Below are 11,484 nucleotides of genomic sequence, written 5' to 3'. Positions count from 1 at the left end.
GTGGGTGATACTCGCAGAAAAACATGGTTGCCAATAGAGAACTCCAAGGGTTTGAGTCTCCGATCAGCATAACTCCTCTGGCGGTCCTGCGCCTCTGACATCCTCTGTTTGATAGTACGGGCCAATTCTACCTCATGCTGAGCTCTATGAGGTCCCAACAGTTGGGCCTCCCCAACCTCATCCCAGAGGGTGGGTGTCCGACAAGGTCTACCATACAACGCTTCAAACGGTGCCATCTGGATAGCCGAATGAAAGCTATTATTGAAGGCAAACTCTACCAATGGCAAATGGTCCTCCCAGCTGCCTCCAAAATCCAATACACAAGACCTCAGTAAGTCCTCTAGAGTCTGAATGATCCGCTATGACTGTCCATCTATCTGCGGATGGAAAGCTGTACTGAAACGGAGCTAAGTGCCCAAGGCCTGCAGCAGACTCTGCCAAAAACGAGACGTGAACCGGGGGTCTCTATCCGAAATAATAGTCAACGAGACACCATGTAATTTGATGATCTCCCGGCAACATAGATCTGCCAATCGATCCAGGAAATCAGTCTTCCGGATCGCTAAGAAGTGCACCGATTTGGTTAATCATTCAACGATTACCCAAATCGTGTCATGGCCTCGTCGTGTCCTCGGCAAACCTACTACAAAGTCCATGGTAATGTGTTTCCCATTTCCACTCAGGAATAGAAATCCGCTGAAGTAAGCTGGCAGGTCTCTGGTGCTCAGCTTTCACCTGCTGACAGACAAGACATCTAGCTACGAATCCCGCGATGTCTTTCTTCATGTCGTTCCACCAGTAGGAACACCTCAAATCTCGATACATGCGGATCCCACCTGGATGGATCATAAATCAAGAGCGATGAGCTTCCTGAAATAGCTCCGACAAGACCGGGTGAGACTGAGGTACACATAATCGGCCTCGGAAATATATAATACCCGCATTATCTCGGGTGAACTCTGACTGCTGCCCGGAAGCTAACTGATTGCCAATGGACTATAAATGCTGATCTCCTGCCTGAGCCTCCTAAAATCCTCATCCTGATCGACGACTGAGCAACCATGGTAACCAGAATACACTGCTCTGTCTGTCCCTGCTCCTCAAGGCCCAATTCGGAGAATCTCTGAACCAAGTCTGTGACTGAAACTCGGTGGCAAGCCAAAGTCCCTCTGGACTTCCTGCCGAGTGCATCCGCAACCACATTAGCTTTTCCTCCGGGTAATAGCTAATGGTACAATCATAATCCTTCAGGAATTCCATCCATCCCCTCTATCGAAGATTAAGTTCCTTCTGAGTAAAAAGTTATTTGAGACTCTTATGATCAGTGAGAATCTCAACTGTAATACCATAAAGGTAATGCCGCCAAATCTTTAAGGCAAAATAATGGCGGCCAACTACAAATCATGTACTGGGTAGTTCTTCTCATACTCCTTCAACTGTCAAGAAGCATAGGAGACTACCCTGTCGTGCTGCATCAAAACAGCGCCCAAACCCTGTAGAGAAGCGTCGGTATAGAGAACGAATCCGTCCTCTCCAGAAGGTAAAATCAAAATCGGAGCCGACATTAATCTCCGCTTCAGCTCCTAGAAGCGGGTCTCGTAGTCTTCTGTCCAAGTGAACTTCACGCCTTCCCTACTTAGGCGTGTCAGCGGCATAGCAATCCAAGAGAAACCCTCAACGTATCTCCTGAAATATCTAGCTCGACAAAGGGAGTTGCGAGTCTCATGTATAGACTATGATAACTCCCAACTGGTAACAACCTCTATCTCCTATGGATCCACGATATACCCCTACTGGTGACCATGTGTCTCAATCATCTCACAGAAGACAATCAAAATGCGCACTACTAAATTCACATATAATGTTTTCGTCGAAACATCCTTAGAACTATGCGAAGATGGTGTACGTGATACACCTTAGATCAGGAATAAAACACCACGTCGTCAATAACGATAACGAATTCTGATCCAATATCCTAGGGATACCCAAATCATCGAGTCCATGGTAACATTTAGGGCACTATTAGCCTAAATGGTAAAACCAAGAACTTATAATATGTAACGACCACCCTTCTTACTACTACTCTCTAAGGGCGACCGTTACTTAACTACTAACTCTACTTAACCGGTATGATTAAAAATCACATGGAAACCCTACCGAAAAATTTCGACAGAGTCTCCCCTGTACCGGTGACCATATTCGATAATACATGCAATATATACTCAGCCACAAGTGGCTGGAACACATATCAATCAACCACGCAGCATAATAAATCACAATAAAACCCAAGAAACTACTCTAGCAATAGTAACGACTACAACACTCCACAAATAATAAAAGAGACTAATTAGACATGCAGAAATAAACTCAACTACAATCCCAAATTTAATATAACATTAAAAGAGAACTAAAAGGAAGTCTTGACAATTTTGTCAGCTACTTCTGGATCTCTCCATAGTCCAGTCACCACACACCTTCATCACCACCACCACCCTGTCGTCTCCCTTCATATCTTAGCTTTTCCTTTATCTATAGTAGGAGGAAAGAAAACAAAACTATAAGCGAAAACGCTTAGTAAGTACTAATCTATCTCACAAAAACTTCGAAGTGCATAAAAGTAATGCAATAATACTGAAACTGTAATGCTAAAGCAAAGTTGCATGTACTCATGGTATACAGGAATAAAACTGAATACTAAACATGCTCACTAACTGATAGGAAAGTAATGAAACTACTACTGTAGGCTTAGAATTAAAGAACTAAACTTTTATTTATTCAAAGCATAAACTTGTTTCATTTTCTTATATCCTTATAATAGAAATTAATCTTTTAATTTCTCTTTCACTTTCTTCTTCTTGTTCTTCTTTTCTTTTCTTATACTAGAAATTAATCTTTTAATTTCTCTTTCACTTTCTTCTTCTTGTTCTTCTTTTCTTTCTTCTTTTCTTTGGGTCCAGGCTTAGTACCATCTTTATTTTTGCGCGCTCTCTAATAGTGACTGAGGTAGCGAGCCTCTAGTCCTATGAGGTAAAGACCTTGGTCTTACCAGGGCCAAGACCTTGGAATTAGTCACCTGAATTTGTTTAACGATAACCTTGGAAGTCGGGTACTAGCCTCTTACTTTAGTTTACTTGTTATCTCTTTTTAACTAGACCTTGGTCTCTTTCTTTTTACTCAGTTTTCTTATAATCCTTTATTAGAGTTTATTGGAATCCTTTAGATATACCTAACAAGTGTAGGATTATAATTAACTAAGCATGCTATATAAAAACAATACAAGGGAAACAAATCTAAACTCTCTCTAAGCATGTTATAAAACAAAGCAACAGAAAAGCAAATCTGAACTCTCTAAACATGCTATAAAACAAAGGAAAAGAAAACACATCTGAACTTACTAATCATGCTCTAGAATAGAGCAAAAGAGAGCTAGTTTGAACTTTTAAAACATGCTGTCATAAGAGCAAAGAAAGCTAATCTAATCTTACTAATCATACTATAAAATAGAGCAAAAGGAAGCTAATTCAAACTTGCTAATCATGCTATAAAATAGAGCAAAAGAGAGCTAATTTGGACTTTCTACACATGCTGTAAAATAGAGCAAAAGAAAGCTAACTTGGACTTACTAAACATGCTGTAAAATAGAGCAAAAGAAAGCTAACTTGGACTTACTAAACATGCTGTAAAATAAACCAAAAGAGAGCTTATTTAGATTTCCTAAACATGCTATGATAAAAGCAAAAGAAAGCTAATCTAACCTTACTAATCATGCTACAAAATAAAGCAAAAAGAAAACTAATTTGATCTTGCTAATCATGCTATAAAATGGAGCAAAAGAGAACTACTTTAAGCTTACTAATCATGCTATAAAAATAGGGCAAAAGAATGCAACTTTGAGCTTCCTATACATGCTGTTCATCTCCAGTTATTTGCAAATAAACTAAAATCTGCAAAGTTAACATAAGATGGAATACTTAAACACATGCTAAAACCCTTAAAGTTCCTTCTCCTCTTCTATATCAAACTCACGGCAGTAAAAAGGGAGTTAACCAAGCTAAGGCAGCAAAAAGGAAACTGAAGGGTTGATACTGTTCAAGTTGATACTGTAGGCTCAGAATTAAAACTTCTTACAGCATGCACCTCTATTCGAAACTAAATTAAAACATAAACGAATCTGCACTTGCTTAGAGAAAAGGCAACTAACTCAAATCTAGCATTACAAATAGCATGTGAAATCTCTAATTTCTCTAGCAATTAAAAGAAAGACTCCTGATAAACTCTTAACAAGAATCCATTTAAATCCTCTAACAAGGTAACAACATGAAGGGAACTACATGCCAATCAACAAGCATATGCTTTCTCATGGTCAACTAAATAACCGAATTGCACAGCAACCCTAAAGAAACTACACGTGCCCCTTTTCTTTGCCTAACTCAAGTTAAACTTGCTGTAAATTTTATAGCAAGACCTATATACACCAATTCACAGTTAAAACCCTTGTAGGCAACCAAAACTCTCTAAACTTGATTCCACAGATTTGCAAGAAAGGAAAACACAATCTTGAATCTATTCTATTAATCCCTAATAACACAATCAATTCACATGTAACTTATTCAAACTATACCTTCACAGAATCACAGAAAACAAGCTAAAATACACTACAATATTTATACTTTACAGCACAACAGGATCTAAGATCTTGTTACAACAGCACTTAGGAAGAAGAAAACCAAAAACACATGCTGTACACAACCATCCGAAAGCAAAGAAAGCAAATCGAAGCTCGGAGCAACTCCTACCGCAGGTGAGTAGTACTTACCGAGCGTTCTTGGACTTACAACAGGAGAAAGAGGGCTCTAAAGCTTCTAGGGTTTCGGGTGAGGTGGAGATCTCGGCGATTCCTCTACATCTTCACCTTCTCCTCGATGAAGGGGATCAAAATCGGCAAGGCTTGCCGGAAGAAAGCCTTCGCCGGCCACCGGGGAAAGGAAAACCTAGCTCCCTTTGCCTTCCGCCCGAGCCCGCCGTCGCACACGCAGAAGCAGAGGAGAAGAGGAGGTTTCGGTTCGGGGAAAAGAAAACTTAAGCTTCTTTTAAATCTAGGGTTTTCCCATATAACTATACTTTAAATCTTTTTCTCTCCATACTTAGTTAACAAAGTGGTCGCAGCTCGGTTGGTTTGCTGTGTCCGGTTGGGTTTGGTTCGGCCCGAGGTCACGGGTTCGAGCCTCGCCTTCAACGGTTTTTTTGTCAGATCCACTATGTGAAAATCTGTATTAGACTTCGCCACTGTTTACTTCGGTAATCAGAAATTATGAAGTAATATATTACAATTAACTTCGGTACAAAATCTAATATAGTAAATACTATTTTAGACTTCATAGATTAAAAAATACGGACTTTACTTCTAATTTTATCTAATATTTTACTTCGTGATATATATTTGATGAAGTAATAAGTCACAAAATTAAACTATATGTCTAAATGTTGAAGTAATAAATTATAACTGGTTAAAAATATTTTCCTAGTTGAACCACCGGTCGATTTTTTTTTTTTCATGCGGGAACCTAGCTAATTACTCTTTTTTTTTCCCCGCCGTGCGCTCTCTTGTCTACTTCTATCTTTTTCGTGTTTTTTCTCCTTCGCCCTCTTCGTGTTTTTTTGCCCGACGCCTTCAACTCCACTCGACAACCTTCGACTCCCCCAGCGCCTTTCGACACACCGCCGACGACCTTCGACTCTCCCGTCTTCGAGTTGTTCCCCCAGACGCACAAAGATCCTTTCCTCTTTACAGAGCTAGGTTTGTTCCCTCTTCGACCTCTTCTTTACTTGTGTTCCTCTCTGCCTCGCCGTTAGGTTTCTCTTCCTTTCCTCTCTATTGCTTTGTCTCTAACCGATCCTAACTATCGTGTTTTTGTCGTGCGCCCTCTAGGTCTTCTTCGTGTTTTTTAGCATCGCCCCCTCTGTTTGTTTTTTCGCCCGACGCAAACAATCGACTTCCCGATTTTCTACAGCTCTAGGTTTGTTCCCTCTCCGAACCCTTCTTTCATTTCCTCTTTGCCTTGTTTCCTCTCTGCCTTTTCTTTCCATCTACTTGTGCCATTTTAGAGCAACCACAACTTAGCTTCATCATCCATGTACAGTCATTTAGTTGGCAGTGAAAAGTAGATAAATTGAACAATTAACACCAATTGGTTCTCCTTTAGCATGAAAATCGACAATTTAAGTAGAAAAACATAGGCAAATTTTTTAGGAATCATATGTCATCATTGTTAACCGCATAATTTCATCTTCACACATTTACACAGCCCTAGAAAAATAAAGAGCTTGTTTTTCTTCTTGTTAATATAACCTTCTTACTGTATACTTTAGCTAAATTTATATTTGACCCTCCACTCATGATGTCAAACCTTAAGTTTAGTTTGTATCTTAGAAAATCATCAGAATTGATAATATTTAGTAAAAAAACTGAATAAGTACCAAACATAGTCATGGAAATAATTTCTCCGAGTAAAGAAAAGGTTTAAGGCTTCAAATGAATAATTAAATTGAAATTTTGTTATATGGACACTGGGACATTAGACTTCTTATTTGATCAGTGCAAAAACATAAGAAGAATAAATGAACCTCATATAGACAAAGTCAATAAAACAAAATCATATAGAGCGAGCAACAGAAGAAGAAAAACTGAACTTACCAAAAACAAAGTCAAACAAGCAAACATCTTGATACATTTAGTCTTTTTCTTGACAACTTTAACAGACTCCTTTTTGCTCTCACCAGCATTGGATGTTTAACTTGTGATTTTGGTGGTAATAGCAGGTGCCTTTTTAGATGACTTGGATATTGTAGCATGTGTTATTATCTTCTTTCCTTACATTATTTCATTGCTCATGTATTGTGGTAGCTTACAATATTCTAGTATGCTTTTTTTGCATTAGCGGTAGAATATATTTTCTTTCCTTTGAGAATGGTTGAAGTTCTAAATTTGTATATAACTTAATTGCTTAAGTTTACAAGATGAACATGTTAAATGTATTTGGGATTAGTATAGTGAAATCCTACATATGTTTTCACTATATTAATGATGCACAGCTTGACATAATTATAATTGTGAACTTTGAACTAGAGTACTCTATGTCCATAGGCTGCAGTATTAAGTCCTTGATGTGCATCTATCAAGACGTCCTCTTAAGTGGTTAACATTTTAGGATGGATTGTGCTTCACGTTAATATCAGATTTTGTTGCCAATATCACTTAAATAGCAAATGAAGTTAATGGATCAATATAAATATTTAACTAATTGTCTAATTTTCTGAATTTTAGTGACATGCAGCTGCAAATCAAAAGGGAAATTGATGAAAATAGTTTCATAAATATTAATGTTGATCCTTTTATCAAGTATGATTAAGACCTTCATAAATTACGTGGTCATTAGTGGACATAATAAAGGTTATTCTAGATATCTTTAACGCATTTTAGAGAGTTTGATGGAAGTGAATGTACTATCTTTATGTTCTTTAAACACTGCTCTTGACATCTTATGCAATAATATGTTAATTGTAGTTAGTTTCTTTCCTTTAGGAGAAGCAAGACGTTGACATTAAGTTGTATTTTTGTCTATTAAATTCAAGATTAACCTTTTAGATGAGATCCCAGACAATAAGTGTGTACTTATATTATGTGATGCAACCTCTGCCTGATGAGGTCTAAATTAAATTTATAGTTGATGGAAAATGAATCCTTTACGTTTTATGACGTTTCAATTAAATCTAAAACAAAATGTACATACAGATAATCTTCCACTGAACATGTTATCTTGAGTTGCCAAAAAGTGTTATTGTGAATCTATAATCAGCTCTCAACTTTTAGTAAATATATTAGTTTTATCATCAGGGGTGCAGTTAGTGGTTATGGGGAGATAGCAATGTATGGCCTCGAGAAGCTTCATTCTTGTGGAGCTATCCCGATTACTATTTAATGTATTCTTTAAATTTTGAAGAAAAATGTAGCTCCTGATCTGTGGACTAAATGGCAGTAGGCATTGACTTAATGGATTCTACTCTATCACACTATCGGTTTAAAAAGAAAAAAAAAAAGTTTTGAGGTGTTGCTTATGAGTCCAATACTTGGTAATTTTGTGTCTCCCAGAAGTATGTTGATGTAATGTTGTTAACATAGAGTATTTGAAACCCAAACCAAGGTCTAAGTACTTTGGAGATGCTAAACCTTAATGCGAACGATGTGATATTGTCTTCCTTTGCATTTCTTAAAACGAAATAGACCAACCTGAGCCATTGCCTTGAAAAAAAATATGGATGTCGTGTACTTGTAAAAGGTGTGCAACTTGTGGTACTATACTGAAATCCATTTGCTCATCAATGTTATTAACATAACTTATCGGTTCTGTTGCTTATCCACAACCTAAGCATACAGGTATATATAATTGTTTATAGAATATATGCATTGTAATTGTTGATAGTGTCACCTTTTTGCTGATCTTACTATGTTTACGGTAGAGGTTATTTATTGCCTTGGTATTTTCCTTACACTGATGAAGTTAGAATAAGTGCAGTGGCCCATAACAGAATATAAATTCATTTACTTCCAGCACGAGGGTACTGATGAGGGGTGTGCTTATATGTATGTAGTTACAATTTCTGATGGGTAGAAGGAATGAATGAAGGGGGTGTACTGATTTGAATTTGGAAGAAAATTCAGGATTTGGTTATAAGGTTTGGGCGTGTACTATGCTGTTTACTCAGTATATCAATTCTTATGTATTCATTAGATGTTAGATTGGTGTAAGCTATTTACAGAACCCTGTACATGATTAAATTCAATTTCAGATCCTTGTTTTGTAGAGAATGGGTAAAAATTTTGGTGGCTCTCGGTTTGTTGGAAGGGTGCAAGATATTCATTTGGAATTAGCTTGTTAGGATTATGTTCCAATTGTCTAGCTCATGGGAAGTAGTAAGTGGAATTCTGTTGTGGTAATTTCTACAAGGCTATTTATGTTGTGCATAAATTCATTTTATTTTATTTTATTATTTTTTTTCCTTTTAACCGGTGTTAGTCTTGTTTAATTATTGATTAATGTGAACTATAGTCTACATTAGTGTGTAGTAATTGGGTAGTAGGGGTTAGATGTTATGCTAGAACTTTCATTTTGTTTCTTTTCCCATCCAGAATTCATAATATGTTGGTGATGGTTATGTTTATAACAGGGGTTAGATGGGTGCTATTTTCTTTAACCAGTATAGAGTAGTTGTGCTTAGGTTCTAGTTCTTAATCGGCTAAATAATAGTCAATAGTATATGTTGGATGTAAGTTCAGGAACTCTATTCTTCCCTGTCCAGTATAGATGGTATCTTCTGTTGAATGCTACACTTGGAAATCTCATGTTTTCTTTTATTCGGAATTGATGTTTTCTTTTAGGTGTGGATCTTGGTCACACACCTACATGCGGTGTGGGTGAAGAAGGTAGTAAATTATCATAACATATTGCTGCTCAGTTGGGAGCATCGAACAGAGATAGCATATGCTTCATCCCATATAACACTGGGTAAGGTTTTAATTATTTATCATTTCCTATTACATGCTAATCAATATTATATTTTTTATTTGTGTAGGTACCATTGGATCTTGACTATAATTAATGAAGATAAGAATATGATATATTTATTGGACTCTTTGAGTAATAGGAACTGAGATCATGCTTGGCAAACTATTGTGACCAAGTAAGTAGTAACTTATGCTGATTTTGAATGCATTCAATTCATTATAGATTGAAAAAATAATTTTCTATTTTTTACAATGTAGTGGGGTCAAGATATACAATGCATCCAGGGATATTTCAAAAGGACCAGGTTTTAAACAATTGATAGTGTGTATTGTGACTATGTATTTAGACATCAATTAATAACTCTTATTATTTGGATTGTGACTTCTTGCATGACATTTTCAATTTCATTAGGGTAATCTTAAACAAAATGGTGGCGTTGAATGTGGATATTGTGTGATACGGTACATGAAAGAGATAGTGTTGGATGAATATCCACAATTGGAGAGGAAGGTGAATATTTTTTTTATGAAATATTTTCTTTATAAAATATTAAGTCATTTTTCATTGATCCTCAAACTTTTGTTAATGATTTAGTTTGCAGCATCAAAAAATAAACAGTATTACAATCAATCTCAGTATGATGAAGTCAGAAGTGAATGGAGCGAATTCGTCTAATTCTATGTGGGTGCCTAAGTGTAGGCTATGTTACAAATTTTAGATTGTATTTAGAGATTTATGGATACAAAAGTTTTTGGGTTATTGTTAAACATTTCTTTTATGAATACACTTTTGGATTGTATTTAATAGATATTTATGATATATTTGTTCAATTTACTGATGAAAATTATTGTGTTATAGCAAAATATTATGATATACATTTTTGTCAATTAAATTTGTATTGTAGTAAAATATAGTCAACTACTTCAATACTATAAATAAAAATGATGAAGTAATACAACACATAATACTTCAATAAATCTAAACAATGTCGTAGTTAAAGAAACTATTTACTTCGCCACGTGTTTAAAATTGTTGAAGTCGTTCGTATGTATTACTGCACTAACTTGAATTGTTGAAGTGTAGTAAAATATGCTTTCCTACTTCCATACTACGACGAAGTAATACAATAACAATTACTTCGATCTAGCTAAAATATGTAGAAGTAATATTAAATATTTACTACACCATAATATAAAACATTGTGAAGTCGTATCTCCTTTAAACTTCGTCAGACAATGTAACTTATGTAGTAATATATCATCAACTACTTCGGTTTTTTTACTGACCTTGATGAAGTAATAGCATTTTTTTACTTCGAAAACGGTCCGATTTTGAACCAGTTTTGGACCGGTAATAGACTTCGGTAATCGTGTGCCAAAGTAAAAAATTTACTCTTTTACTTCACGTGCGTCTACTTCGGTAAATATCTACCTATTACTTCGGATAATATCCGAAGTCTATTGTCAATTTTCACATATTTCTTTCTTTTTTTGTAAACATACTAAACGACCTCCAAAAATTGCGTAAAAATACTCTAAAATTCTCTAGAATATTTTAAAAGCATTTCCAAATATTTTTATGGACATTTGGAACTTGAAATAGGGAAAATCGGGTCGTTACATAATATCCGTAAATCAAACATCCTCAACCATAAGATCCTCGACAATAAACACCAAGTAATAGATCCTCCAGTGTGAGAGCAACAATCCATCATAAGAAATACCACATAGGTGGGAGCAATGCTCTACCACAAGAAATCCTCAATATGTGGGAGTAACACTCCACTACAAATAATCCGTAATATGTATCTGCAATAAATATGGGACCAATGCCCCGCTACAAGTAATCCGCAATATGTGGGAGCAACACTCCACAAACATCCCATAAGTGACCAAGACACCTAACTATCCAACTAGAAACT

The sequence above is a fragment of the Zingiber officinale genome, chromosome 8A (genome assembly GCF_018446385.1).
Source record: "Zingiber officinale cultivar Zhangliang chromosome 8A, Zo_v1.1, whole genome shotgun sequence".
NCBI classification, from domain to species: Eukaryota; Viridiplantae; Streptophyta; class Magnoliopsida; order Zingiberales; family Zingiberaceae; genus Zingiber; species Zingiber officinale.
The sequence above is the reverse complement of the archived record's forward strand: the minus strand, read 5'-3'. Positions refer to the sequence as shown.